Below are 14423 nucleotides of genomic sequence, written 5' to 3' on the forward strand. Positions count from 1 at the left end.
AATATCAATTTTCAAGGAACAACTTCAATGTTATATTAAAATAATAGATTAGTAGCAGAAAACATGATAACAGATTTATTTATATATATTTTTATATAGCTTTCATCTACAAAGGGTTTTTTTATATATATAAGAATTTTTTTTCTACTTTTTTATTCTTTTTTTTATTTTATTACATATTATGTAAACACACACTCTCTGTCTCTCATGTTTACAGAAACTGCATCACCTTACATTAATATAGTTTTTAGTAGTCAAATGATAATTTTCATTGGTTTATCATTAGATATTTTGTTGTATTGCATCATCTATCATTCCCATTGGTTTCTGTATAATGTCATAGTTGCTATTGCATCAGAATTTTTTATGCTATAAGTAGACAGCAAGAGCTAACTTTTGCATTTTCATACTGAGATTGCTATGGCTAGTTATTTGCATTTAACACCTTTCAGAAAAGTGTGATTCAAGCTTTGAATAGAGATGGCTATTCTTCTCATGAAATGACTGTCCTGTATTCAATCTGCTGTGGTATGGCTGTATTGAAATTGAAGGAAACCAGATCTGCTGAAAGGTGGAAGGAGACAGGAAGAAAGCCACTTTCTGCATCATGTCAAGATTGAGTTCTAAAGCAGCTCTGCCTCAAAAATTTCTCTGCGTTATCTGGAGAACTGAGGGACTGAGAAGAACAAACAGGAATTGTGGCAAGCTCTGTAACTGTCAGAAGAAGACTCATTCGACAGGGACTGATAGCCAGGTGCCCTAAAAAAGAAGCCTTCATTAACCAAAAAAATGAGATTTGCTCAGTTAAATTGGCGCAAAGAGTATGCAACTGGATTCCTGAACAATGGAAAAGAGTAATTTTTTTCTGATGAGAAAAAGTTTAATTTGCAGAGTGCTGTTCAAAGATTGTATTTTTCCCCCTGTTCGAAGATGATCAGGGTTAAAATTCAACTTTGACTGTCTGGTGTCAACAGTCAAATTCTCAGCTAGTCAGATGATCTGGGGCTGCATGTTGTATCATGGTGTTGGTCGTTTGCATTTCACCAAACATTCAGTGAATACACAAGTGTACCAGAAAATTTTACGAGATGAATTGCTACCTACTATTCAGAGACCACTATCCCACAAAAACAAACTGTATCTTTCAGGATTACTCTGACCCTTGCCATAGGGCAAAAAGTGTAAGTAATGCTATTATAACTCTAAAATGTACCATACGAATTAGTTTAGTACTTAAAAAAAGCTCTAATTTTTGTTGCAGGTTAATAAGTGGCTCAGTGAACACTCGATTCAACAATTGGTGTGACCAGGAAACAGCTCGGATCTCAACCCTGTTGAGAATTTGTGGTACGAAATGGAGGCTGAAATACACAAGAAGAAGCCCAAAACACTCTGGGCTGTTTCCTGGTCACGGCAATTGTTGAATTGAGTGTTCACTGAGCTACTTATTAACCTGCAACAAAGAAGCCATTATAAAAGTATAATCCAATATGGAACCATGAATTGGCAGTTGCATCCATCAGGAAATTGATTTTGTCAATGCCCTGCTGACACCAAGCTATAATAAAGGCAAGAGGAGGAGGACCCAAGAAGTACTAAACAGCAAAAAGTGAATTTTTAGCTTTAAATGTTAGTAAAACTGTGTATTTGAACTAAATTTTGATACCACTATTTGTTTTTCCTCTGAAAATAACACTATCCACTCCATTTGGAATTTGTAACTGTCAGGTTTGTTGTAATTTCCTAATTATGTCACATATTGTACTAAAAAGAGCCAAATGTTAATCAAAAATAAAAATGTTAATATTACCTTCTTCATTATTTGTCACAATTGTGTTATTATCCCTTTTCAATAGGCATTCAAATTTAATTACCAAAAAACATAGTTATAGCAGGTGATGCATTTCTATGAACATGAGAGTATGTATATTTTACTTATTTTTTACCTAGTTTGAAAAGTAAGCTCTAGAGACCAAACATGAATCTTTCCGATCACTGCATGCTTATAGTAAGTGAGATAGTCTCACATCAGGCAGTGGAATTCATTTCTCATCTAAAGACATTTGCAAACATCCATGCCTGTGGCAGAATTTGAATCTGCAATATGTTGGTTGGAGAGTGGATCTGCTAACCACTTGGCCAGCCAGGCTTGCAAATTGAAAATAGCAGGAAATTAGAGTTGCTATAAGACTGAAATGGTCAAGTTGAGAAGGATAAAAAGAAATATTTTTATATAAATAATTGATTCACGAAGAAAGACAAAGAATATTGGAGATCTGCCAGAAGTATGCTACATATGTTGACTTAAGATTAAAAACAATGCTCTACCTTTAATAAGTCACATAAAAAAAAAAGCTAAGAACTGAAAAATTATGTATATCAAGCATGCACTATTTTTTCTGTGGCTAGTATGTGGTTCATGGAAAAAGATGAGCATTATATATTTCTGTAAAAGAAGTAATAATGTAATTTGGTTTTAAATTACCAATATTGTGTACTTTATTTTTGTCAAGTTTAATTATATAGTTTTAATTAATTGTGCAGTGTTCATTTGATTCAGTGAGTTTTAATTATCTTATTTTCGTATATTCTTATAGTACAGCTAATGGCACCAAAACACACCAGGATAATGGCATGGAAGATGTCATTGTTTATGGAATGCAGTTATAGAACTTTATGAGGTGGAATGTGTGTGTGCAGACAGTATTGACTATCAAAAGTGAGTGGTTTGCAGGTCAAAAGTGACAAATGGAAGTGTTATGGTGAATGAGTGTCAGAAGTGTACATGTTAAAAGGAAAATAATGGTATGCTGAATGTATGTGAAAAAAAGGTTTGAAAATGCTGGTGTTACAGAGAATGAAGTAAGAATTGAGGACAGAAATAAGCAAAACTGAATGAAGTATGAATGACAAAAACATGTTAGAAGAATGATAAATGACAAATGCAGAAACAAGAGGAGAAAGTGAAGCATTTCTAACAAGTGAAATAGTTTGCCATTACAATGTGTTGTCTGGAGTATTGCATCTGGCAAGCATTATTTATTACAGCAGAGAAGAGCAAGAAAAGAAAGGAGAGGTGAGATGGAAAGTAAGGATATTTAATGAACAAAAAGCTTACTCTACCATACAGTCTCTGAAAGTAGTATGACAGAATAAGGAGACAGAATATTGTATGGTGATTTCGCAATTAGGGATGTACATGTGAAATTGTGCTTTTCTGATATGAAAAGTGACTCCATTCAAAAAGAGAAAGTTAAGAGTTAATAATTTTGACTGAGATGAATGATTTGAGAAGTGAAGAGTATGGAATTCAAGAATATATGAATGAGTTACTGGAAGAAAAGAGAGAGAGAGAAATAAGTTTTTTGACAAGCTTTGAAAAGAATGTATCGAGAAGAAGGGTCATGATTATAAATAAATCACTGCATAGATTGTGTAGAAGGAATGGGCTAAAGCTTTTTGTGTGAAGTGAATTTGATGGACAAAAGCACTTATATATACCAGATGGAGCACTCTTATATGACTGGACTTAGATGTTTGGAGAAAGTTTTGTTCAGTAAGAGAATAGATGTGTAAAATCAGGAAAAAAAAATCATTGGGGGGGGGGGTGTAGGCGAGCATGTATACAGGCTTCATTGAGGTAAGCAGATGAGTGCAAGGATGAGAGGAGAAGAGAGAAAGAGAGAGGGAATGAGATCATAGAATGCTGCTTCTCAGGTCCCAAATCTAAATAAGACACGAGATTCACAAGGCTACCTTGTGTACATACTAATGCCAGAAGTATGAACAAGAATGAGGAGCTTTATTGCATTGGTCAGCTTTGAATTGGCCAAAAATTATAGGTAAAAATGCAACTTGGTTGATGGAGAGAGAGAGATCTTAGAGGTAGAATATAAGGGATATTATATTTTCAAAGATTCCTCATGGGCTCACTTTAGTGAGTACGGGCATGGCAAACCCGAGGGACCTGATGCTGGACCATGCCTTACTTCATGTAATATACATCTGTTATATTATCTGTAGACTGGTCTCTCCCCCCTCTTTCTTTGCTTCTTTCTTCTCTTCTTGCTCCTTACCCCAAATGCTATTAGAGTATTCGAGGGCTAGGGGTGAATCTTTCCTATCTTGCTATGTCATTTCGCCTTATGCAGCCACTGAAGGGGCAAGTTAGCCCCAATAGGTGCCGGTTCCAAGCCCGGATAAATGGCGAGGGTTGATGTCAGGAAGGGCATCCAGTCGTAAAAACTTTACTGCCAGGTCTAGCTATGATCAAATGAGTCGAAAAGAAAGTGATACAAGGGCTAGGGTGTTAAGTGACGCGCAGCCACATCACCCTACAGCTGCGAGAAGTGGACGAGGGCTACCGCATCAAGGGCGGGTGGGGTTAAAGAAGCGAGCCCAGCAAGTGAAGAGAATGTTGCGAGTGGGAACATTGAATGTTGGAAGCATGACTGGAAGGGGAAGAGAGGTGGCAGACATGATAGGAAGAGGAAGCTGGACATTTTATGCGTGCAGGAGACCAGGTGGAAGGGAGGGGAAAGGTGAAAGAACTAGGAGACTGGTATAAATTGTTCTACTCTGGAGCAAATAAAAAGGGATGAAATGGTGTCAGAATTGTGGTGTGTGGCAGAATGAAGGGCGAAGTACTGGAAGTGGATAGGAGGAACGACAGGATCATGCGAATGAAACTGGGTCTTGGAGAAGAACAACTGGTCGTCTGGTCACCCTACAAGTTGGCTGTACAGCAGAAGAGAAAGATGAATTCTGGAACATGCTAGATGAAGAAATGTGGGAACTGGAAGAAAATGAGATGGTGATTGTCGGAGGAGACTTGAATGGACACAGGGAGACAGAATAGGGACTGTGAAAGGGTGGCATGGCACCCGTAGAGTGGGAATGATGAATCAGGATGGAGAGAGAGGATTTTGGACTTCACAGTAGCGTTTGATCTGGCAATTGTCAACTCCTTTTTCTGTAAGAGGGAAGAACATTTGATAACATTTAGAAGTGGCAACAATTCACAGATTGACTACATTTTGACTAGAAGAAAACATCTTAAGGCAGTAACAAATTGTAAGGTAATCCCAACAGATCAAGTGGTGCAGCAACACCGGCCGCTGTGCCCAGACTTTAAAATAAGGTCGAAGATTAAGAACCTTTGGAAGCCAATGGAGGAAGGCATTAAGTGGTTTCTCTTAAAAGAAGAGAGTGTGGAGAACTGTTTTAGGAAGAAGGTGTTAGAGAGTATTTCGGATGGACTAGCTGTGCAATTAAGGTGCTTGATGAAACATCCAGAAAGATTAGAGAGGAAGGAGGGTTGGTGGTGGAATAATAATGTGCAAGAAGAGTGATGGCTAAGAGGAAAACACAGAAGTGGGACGAGTCAAGAGTGAAAAAGGACAGAGAGAAAAAGCGAGAAGCCAAGAGAGTTGTTGCACAGGTGAAGGCCATGGCATATCAAGATCTTTATGATCAATTAGAAACAAATTAAGGACGGAGAAAGATTTATCGATTGGAAAAATGTAGAAATTAGGCATCAAAGGACATCGTACATGTGAGGCAGATCAAAGACTCTGGAGGAAGGGTATTAGGGATTAGTGGATATAAGAAACAGATGGAGAATATGCTTTGAAGGGCTTTTGAATGAAGGAAATGCAAGGACTCACAGAGAAGATGGGGAGCCTTATGAAGGGATGGTGCAGAACATTAGTAGAGTGGAAGTGAAGGAGGCCATAAAGAGGATGAAGAATGGAAAATTGGTGGGTCCTGACAGGATCCCAGTGGAGGCATGGAAGGCACTGGGGAAAGCGGGAATTGACCTGCTGTGGGACCTGTTAGTTTGTCAACAGGAAAATATACCTGAGGAATGGAGGGAAAGTACTCTTGTCCCCATCTACAAGAGTAAAGGGGAAGCACAAGACTGTAAGAATTACAGAGGAATGAAGTTGATGTCCCACACTGAAAATCCTAGAAAGGGTTCTTGATGGAAGACTGAGAAAGGAGGTGGAGATTGCAAAGGAGGAATTTATCTTCATGCCTGGTTGATCAACTACAGATGCTATCTTTGGGTTATGGCAGATGATGGAAAAGTTTCGAGAGAAGCAACAGGAGCTACATCTAGTATTTATTGATCTGGAAAAAGCATATGATAGAGTGCCAAGGGAAGAAGTCTGGAGGTGTCTGAGGGAGAAGAAGGTACCAGAGAAATATGTCAGGCAGGTGCAGGAGATGTACAGAAATGTGAAGACAAGAGTTCGGACCTGTCTGGGAGAGACAGAAAGTTTTTCAGTGACAGTTGGCTTGCATCAAGGGTCAGCATTAAGTCCGTTCCTGTTTAATATTGTGATGGAGGTGGTGACGGAGAAGGTGAAAGAAGACGTGCCTTGGACTATGTTGTATGCAGATGACATTGTGCTGTGTGCAGAATCAAGAGAAGAACTAGCAGCTAAACCCGAAAGTTCTGGAAGTGAGAGAGAGAGAGAGGGGTATAAGCTAAGCAGAAGTAAGACAGAGTATATGTGTTGCAAAGTGGATGGCAGCCAGGAGACTGGCTGGAAATGTCATCAGGAAAGTTAGGGACTTTAAATACTTAGGTTCAACAGTGGAAGAGGATGGAGAGGCTGAGAAGGAAGTGGGATGGAGGAACTGGAGAGAGAGAGAAAGAGAGAGATGGCTGGAGTGCTGTGCGATAAGAGGGTGCCGATCAATCAAAAAGGCAAAATCTTCAGGACAGTAGTGAGACCAGCTATGAAAACTGTGGCCCCTGAGGAAAAATAACATCAGCAGGATGGAGGTAGCAGAGATGAGAATGCTTAGGTAGATGTGCGGTGTGACCAGAAAGGATCGTCTGAGAAATGACTATATAAGAGGAACTGTGAAAGTTACGAACTTAGGAGGAAAGATACAGGAGGCAAGGTTGAAATGGTTTGGTCATGTGATGAGGAGGGAGGAAGAATATGTGGGATGAAAGGTCATGCAGATGGATGTGCAGGGGAGGATGAAGCGTAGGTGGCCAAAGAAGAGACGGAGAGATATGGTGGAGGAGGACTTGAGGATGAAGAACTTCAATGTGGCTACAGCCCAAGACAGGAGGTTGTGGAGAAGACCTGCTACAAACAGCAACCCTACTTAAGTGGGAAAAGCTGCAGAAGAAGAATATGAAGATTATATTTTCAAAGAGGATAGAGAGGAAAATACAACTAGCAAAAGTAGAAGTTCAGCAGAAAGGTGAGATGAGGGAGACAGTGATTTGTAGTTGTTTGGTATGAGGTTAGAGTCGTCATCATCATCAAATTCCTGATACGTACTCTCAAGGGATGTACATAATACTGCGATTGTACTACACTTGACTCCTACTATAGCAAACATTGCTGTAACAAACTACTGAAAAATCCTGAGCAAAACTTCATAAGTACAGGTGCTATGCTAAAAGAAATTCATTATAACAAACCACTCCTATGGTTCTTACAAGTTTGCTATAGTGAGAGTTGATGGTACATGAAGAATTTAAGTTATGACTAACTTCCTATTGACAGTTTTCCTCCATATTAGTCTGTTAGCTATTACAACTTTAGTATTGTCAGATCTTATGTTTCAATTTTCTAAGACACTTCTAACTGCATCAAAGCAACCTATATTTGGGTCTTCCTCTGAGTCGATTTTATGAAAACCTAGCATCAAGCATTTGTTTTACTGACCTTTCCCATTCTATTAATTGATCAACCACCTTAAAACTCTGCCACACATTTCTGAATGCTAACAATGTCATGTTCCTTCATAATATTTTCATTTTTAATGATTCTATCATTGATGTCATTTGTTCATTCCAGTAATTTTTCTCAGAACTTTCATATTGTTGTCTCCAGTCTTTGATAAAATCTTTTATTCTAACCCAGCTCTCACATCCATAAGTTAAAATTGGTGTGAATGCTGTCTTGTATACAGCTAGTTTAGTGTTTTGACTGATATCTCTCATATTCCTTACACATTTATTCACTTGACTGCCTACCATACAAGTTTGGCAAATTCTGTAGTCTATTTCCATGTTCAGTTTGCCATCTTCACTAAACATTGTGCCTAATTAGCTGAAGTGTTTTACTTGATTTATGAGTTTCCCATTCAGGATGTGGCTGATGTTTTCAGTGTTCCTGCCTGTTTTCATATTGTTGTCTTTTACTGCTGACTTTCATACCAAATTGATTAGCTGTTTTTCTGTACAAATCCTGGTACTGGATTTGTTTGCAAGAAAAGCATCATCTACATAAAGTAAGGAGTTGAAAATCTCCAAGTTTGATATTGGGCCTAATGCCATTTTCCTACATAACATTATTTATTGTTATAGATGATGAAGAACAGTGGGGATAGTGTTCCTTGTTTCATCCCTGATTTTACAGCAGATCATCTTTCTTTCAGTTCTAACTTCTATTTACAAATTAAATATATACTGTGTATTACTCTGCGTGATATTCAATTTGTTCTATATAATTATGTTGTGAAAAGCTTTTTTCTTGAAACCTTGTTATATGCTTTTTTCAGATCTGCAAAAGTCAAACTCAAATACAGATCGTTGTTATTTTCCCATGTTGTCTTTGCTGTATGTATTAAGGTGAAAATCTGATCCTGACAACCTCTGTTTGGCCTGAACTAAGCTTGTTATTCTCCACGTTTCAATTCCACAATTTTTCTTAACCTCTTCTCAAGTATTGCATAAATCTTCTTGGAACACTCAGCAGGGATATTCCTACTTCTCATATTCAGGGTTATTTTCATTTTTATAGATGGGTACTAGGAATTGGGCTTTCTGATCAGACCTGAATTATGCAGCCATTGTAAAACTTTTATACCTACATATTTGAGAATTTCTGGTCAGATATCACTATTCCAGCTGCCTTTCTACATTTCAAATATTTTGATGTGGTTTTTGCTTTGTACCTTAAGTATTGATGTGTACACCCGAGTGTATTCCTCTTGAACATTTTCTATCACTCTTCTGTCACTTCTTGTTTTATTCAATAGTCTTTATAAGTAACTACTTCAGACATGGAGAATATCTTTATCTTAAGTTCTCAGGTCACCTTTATCATCTGATTCATTTTACTGTATTCTTGCCTTAATTTTTAATTTTTTTAAAATTTCTCTTAGAACATTTTTTAACTCTTTCTGATATTTTCTATATTCTTATGTCTTCTGTATTCTTAGAAGATAAGCTGAAGTCTTCTCATCATTTTTGTTTAGCTGCTTGATTCATATGAAAAGCAAGCAATCCTATAATAGCAATGAAGAAACTTAGGGTAACCCAAAATTATATACTTCCAGTGAATAAAATATATGAAAAATCAACTGGTAGTATAATTATATATTAGCGGAGCAGTCTATTTAAAATGAGTGTATCAGGGAGGTAAGAGGTGCTCCCCAAAAGTTCTGGGAATTTGAATAGCATGTGCAAACTGGTTGTAGTATGACCTTCCACCACTGTAAGGGGCAAGTAGTACTCTTTGTGAATTAGTATGCCAACAGCTGAGAAGTTGTGTTCTTGGGTTATGTGCATTTTTGTAACACCTATTTTAATAGTTTGACAGTTTTTCTTCACCAACTGAAAGGTGGAATTTAAGTAGCAAAGAATCTCCATCAAATTTTGTTTCAATCTCAAGAAAACTGTAAAGAAGTGTTTTGTGATGATGCTATAAGCTGAAGCAAAACTTTTTTTTGTGGTACAAATACTCCAAGGACAGACAAAGTCTGTCGATAATGATGAGCATTCTGGGTGACTGCCAACAAGCACAACATCAGAAAACATTGCAAAAGTGCACAAGGCTATCCTTGCAGGTAATAGACGAACTATCCATGATGTTTTGAGATTGTAAGACTATCATATGTGACCATTCAATGCATTTTGTTGACTTTTTGAATATGAGTTAATGAGTTTTACAGTTTTTGGCTTCCAAAAACATGACAGTCATTCTTCAGAAGGTGCTAAACCTCCTTTGTTCAGCACAGGACTTCCAGGGATTTTCTCAGGTCATGGAAAAAACTACTGGGATGGTGCTCTATACATGGCCAAGGGGACTACTTTGAAGGAGACAGTGGAAACTAGGAGTTGGAGTTAGTAAATAATTTCTAATATTTTATATGTTCAAATTTATATGGCCATTTTACAGATTGCATAATGAACCATCTTTCGATCTGACTTGCAGTTAAATTCATCTCTGATCAATTATTACACAAAAAAGTGAATATAACATTCAGTTAAAAGTTCTAGTTTCGCTTGACTATGTAGGAACTTATTTGCAGGAATTATTTCATCACTCTCCTCTCTATCTTCCTTAATTTATTTTTTCTGCTCATTCATTCATTCAGTCTGTTTCACCTTTCAAATTCCTTAAACTATTGAAATACAATCAAAGTTAAAGATATCTCACTTGAATATTATGCTTATATCTCCTTCTATCAAACAAGTTTTATAATAAGCATCTTTCCTTCTTTTGCTAAAGTATGCATGAAGATGATCTTCTGATAATTCCAATTGCAGTTTTCATCTTGTTTCATGGAATATATGCCATTTGTTTCCCAAATGAGCACATAACATTCCTACTGATATGCAAAGGCTTGCATCTACTCTCTAAGGAGGAACAGTGAAGTTAATGCTGAATGACAATACATAAAAACTTTTTTGAGATCATAATTTAACTCGGTAGTTTATTCTCCTTTCCTTTCTTGCTTGTTAGCTAGTGTTCCTAGTGACAGCTGTTTGAAAAACTCAACTAATGTGCCATAGGTTTACAGCTTTTCAATGATGGGAGTCACATAAAGAAAAACTAAAATTTTCATTAAATATTTCTCTGTTTCATCAAGTAAAAATAAATTTGGGATTTAGTTGACTGAATTATATGTTTTTCTATGCTATCATGAAAAAAATTTCATGATAAAAAAATCTGTGTGTCAAAGCTTCGGTAAGTCCTTTGAGAGTGAAGGAATGAATGCCAGTTTCAGCTGTTAAATCTTTCTCGTCTTCATTTTGCTATTTCAAGGTGGTCTTCATTTATGAGCTCTCCATTGTGTGCTTGAAGCAGTTTCAGTTGTAGAAACCTTAAGTTGCAGTTGGTTAGCAATGTCAATGAACTGCTTCTGTTTCATTTTAAAAGCAGTCTCTTCTGGTTCTTGAAATCTTTGCAAATTATCAGTAAACTGAGGATAGAATTTATTCCACTTATCCTTCATGTTTCTCTGTGCAGTTTTGTCCAGGTATGTTTTATTACTTTAACTGCGTCTAAAACATGGCATTTTTTTCAGAATTCTTTAAGAGCTGGCCCTCTCTCTCTCTCTCTCTCTCTTCCCCCCCCCCCCCACTGTTGCATTAGTTTGAATTTCATTTCATATCCCTATGATAAAGTGCTTTAAATGTTGAAATAACTGCATAGTCCAGCTTTAGTAAGAGAGAGAGAAATTAGTCTAAACTAAATGTATATAGGACAGTTGAACAGACTAGAGACCATAGATATGATGGTGCTGAGAAAAATTAGAAGATTAAACAAATTGAAAAAAAAGGACAAAATCATATTAAAAGTGAAGCTAGTAGACAGGAACTTAACATTGTTTGCATTCAGGATGGCAACAGAACTAATCTCAGATAGTATGCTCACTTAAATAGTATAAGAGAGGAAAGGTTAAACAGGTTCTGATGTCAGGAAAAAGACCCAGAGGAAGATCTACGTACATCATGCAATCTCATGATGTATGTAGATTGCAGTTAGAAGTGCCTTAGAAGATTGAAATATTAGATCTAACAATATTGGAATCCTGATAGATAATGGGCTAATTTGGAGGAAAATTGTCAAAAGGAAGTTAGTAATATTGTAAACTTTTGATGTAGTACCACTGTGATAGTATCTTGTTACAGTCCATATGGATATATATATATATATCAAGAATTTGGGATGGCGATGGTAAATTTCATTGCTTAGTGCGAGTTCACTTGGAAGTTTCAAGTGGCTTAAGAAAGTTCCATGTTTAGTTAGAGCAGATTTCTAGATTATTCAAGCCAGATATTTCAAAAGTGGGGGCTGAATTATTTCTGAAGATCAGATGTTGCTGTAAATGAACCCCTCCTCCCTTTAAAGGTGTGTGGGAAAACATTTTTAATATAATATTATATTATTGTAATATTATTCTCATTTTTGGAAAACTCCAGTCATTGCACTTTTCACTCACTAATACTTTCCTTTTCCTCATTTAACCTAACAGGCTATTAAACTTTCACATTTTTTGATGTGTGCTTGTAACAATTTTTGCAGCATATCCACTGTGAAAAATCAGGTGAAAAAATTGATTCTCTGAGTTGAAACTTTATGCACTACTGGTATGTAGTGCCATTTACTGCCATTTTTGTAATGTCATCTGTCACGTTAAATTAAACAGCAACAAGTAGAACTAACAGAATTAAAATCACATGTCCCAGAATAATGTCTGTATCCAAGCCTATTACATAAATGCACTGTAACTTAAAAACACTTAGCACGTGTCTGTAGCTTATTCAGTATCAGTGATGGTTGAAAAGACCTGGGTTTGAATCCTCTCTAGGATATAAAGTACATCTATCAGGATTTTTTAGCTAAAGGTGAGTTAGCCATTCTCATGTGGATATGGCAGTGTTTCTCCCTTCCAAAAATTCCTGTTTTTCATTTGCCAAACTGGCCAGAAGGACCCCCCCCTCCCAACATGCAGTTTACAGATAGTTAAATAGGATTAACTGCCTATTGTAAGCATTAATCAAATTTCTAAAAAAAGTCAAGTTAATTGGCCATGACAGGCCATTAAGTGCATGAAGGGAAGAAAAATGGGATGTCTGTCTGCTACAAATGAATTTATTTTTTTGCTTTAGACTCTGTTATTGTAGACTGAACTCATTCTTGTAGCATCATCTCATGTTTTTAACTTGTACTTTCTTTTTATTTTAATTGTTATTCTGTTCACTGTTTAACATTGCATTTGCATTGATAATGGACATTAGTCAAAAATTGTCAGGAAATTCTTCTAATAATTTTTTTTCTCTGCATGTTTCTTTGTTATTATATGACACCTCCAAGGACTCATTGCAGGAAGGCACTCTACACTCAACTCTACTTTGCACAGCACATTATCTATTCCACTGAATGCCACATGAGCTACTAAGTACTACAGAGGTAGTACTTAGTAGATTATTGTAGACAGCAAGGAATTTGAGAATGTGGAATAGTTTACCTATCTTGGAAGTTGTATAACATATTATCTAAACTGTAAAAAAGAAATTAAAATTAGGACTGCAAAAGCTTTAACAGCAGTAAAATCCATGGACAAAATTTGGAAGAGTAGAAATATCAGCTTAAAAACCACACTAAGCATTCATGAGGCATGCATCTTTAGCAGTATGTTATATGGTTTTGAAACTTGGATAATGACAAAGGAATCGGAGAGAAGAATACTAGCTTTTCAAAGAAAGGGTTATCGTAAAATTGGATGAACCCAGAAGATAAGAAATGAAGTGTACAGAAGGATACAACTAAAAGAGACTCTGTTTCAAAAAAGTCATACGAAGAAAATTAAAACTCTTTTGACATATTTATAGAATGTCAAGTGACAGAAAGTTAAATTCATTGGTGTTTGGCCTAATGAGCAGAACAATTGTCAGAGGTCATTCTCATCATGAGTGAGCTGACAATATTAAAAACTGATGTGGGAGAAATTTTCAAGAATTAAGTCTTGCGGCAATGATGAACAGATATCACTGGGACAATGCAGTCAACCTGCATCAGACACGAGCGCTGCGTTCCTGGTTTGTGATAATGATGACTACAGAAGTACTAGCCATCTACACCACAACACCATCTACTACCCACAATAGTATTTTTTGTCTGTAAATTTTTGGCTGATACAAAACTTCATGTTCGAGGTTTAATGGAGTACGAACAGTACTCGGAAAGGATTTATAACTATTTTAATTCTTCCAATATTTTGTCTCAGTCAGAGACATCTAACACTTATAATGTATACACAAAGGCAACACCACTTTTTAATCTATTTCCAATGCTGTTCGTACTCCATTAAACTTCCAGCATGATGTCCTCCTACCACTTAGAGCCTTAACACACAGAGGCCAATGAAAAACTCAAGTATGTGGTAGAAAAAAAAATCTTGCTTCCTCCATATGAGATTGGCTAACTCACTTCAACTGAAAAAGCTCATATAAAGGTTCCTTTTTTGATGATGAGATCAGGTCTTTTCCATTTAAAGGGTACAGTATCTCATTCTTTCTCATTTATGATTGTTTCTCTCTCTCTCTCTGATATTGTCATGAAATGGTGTAATTTTTATATATGTTTAATTACTCTTTCTTCTTGAAGGCATACTTCAAGGCATTTTTAAAAAAAAAAAATTGACGTCTCACAATA

At 36.5% G+C, this 14423-nt stretch overlaps 1 protein-coding gene across 4 annotated transcripts in view; it reads left to right on the forward strand.

Annotated features, from left to right (window-relative positions):
* mor (SWI/SNF- related protein mor) overlaps positions 1-14423 on the forward strand; it is a 442374-nt gene that overhangs the window by 58207 nt on the left and 369744 nt on the right. The window lies entirely within an intron of this gene.

The sequence above is a fragment of the Typopeltis vanoorti genome, chromosome 1 (assembly GCF_054136105.1).
Source record: "Typopeltis vanoorti isolate ZY-2024b chromosome 1, IOZ_Tvanoo_1.0, whole genome shotgun sequence".
NCBI classification, from domain to species: Eukaryota; Metazoa; Arthropoda; class Arachnida; order Uropygi; family Thelyphonidae; genus Typopeltis; species Typopeltis vanoorti.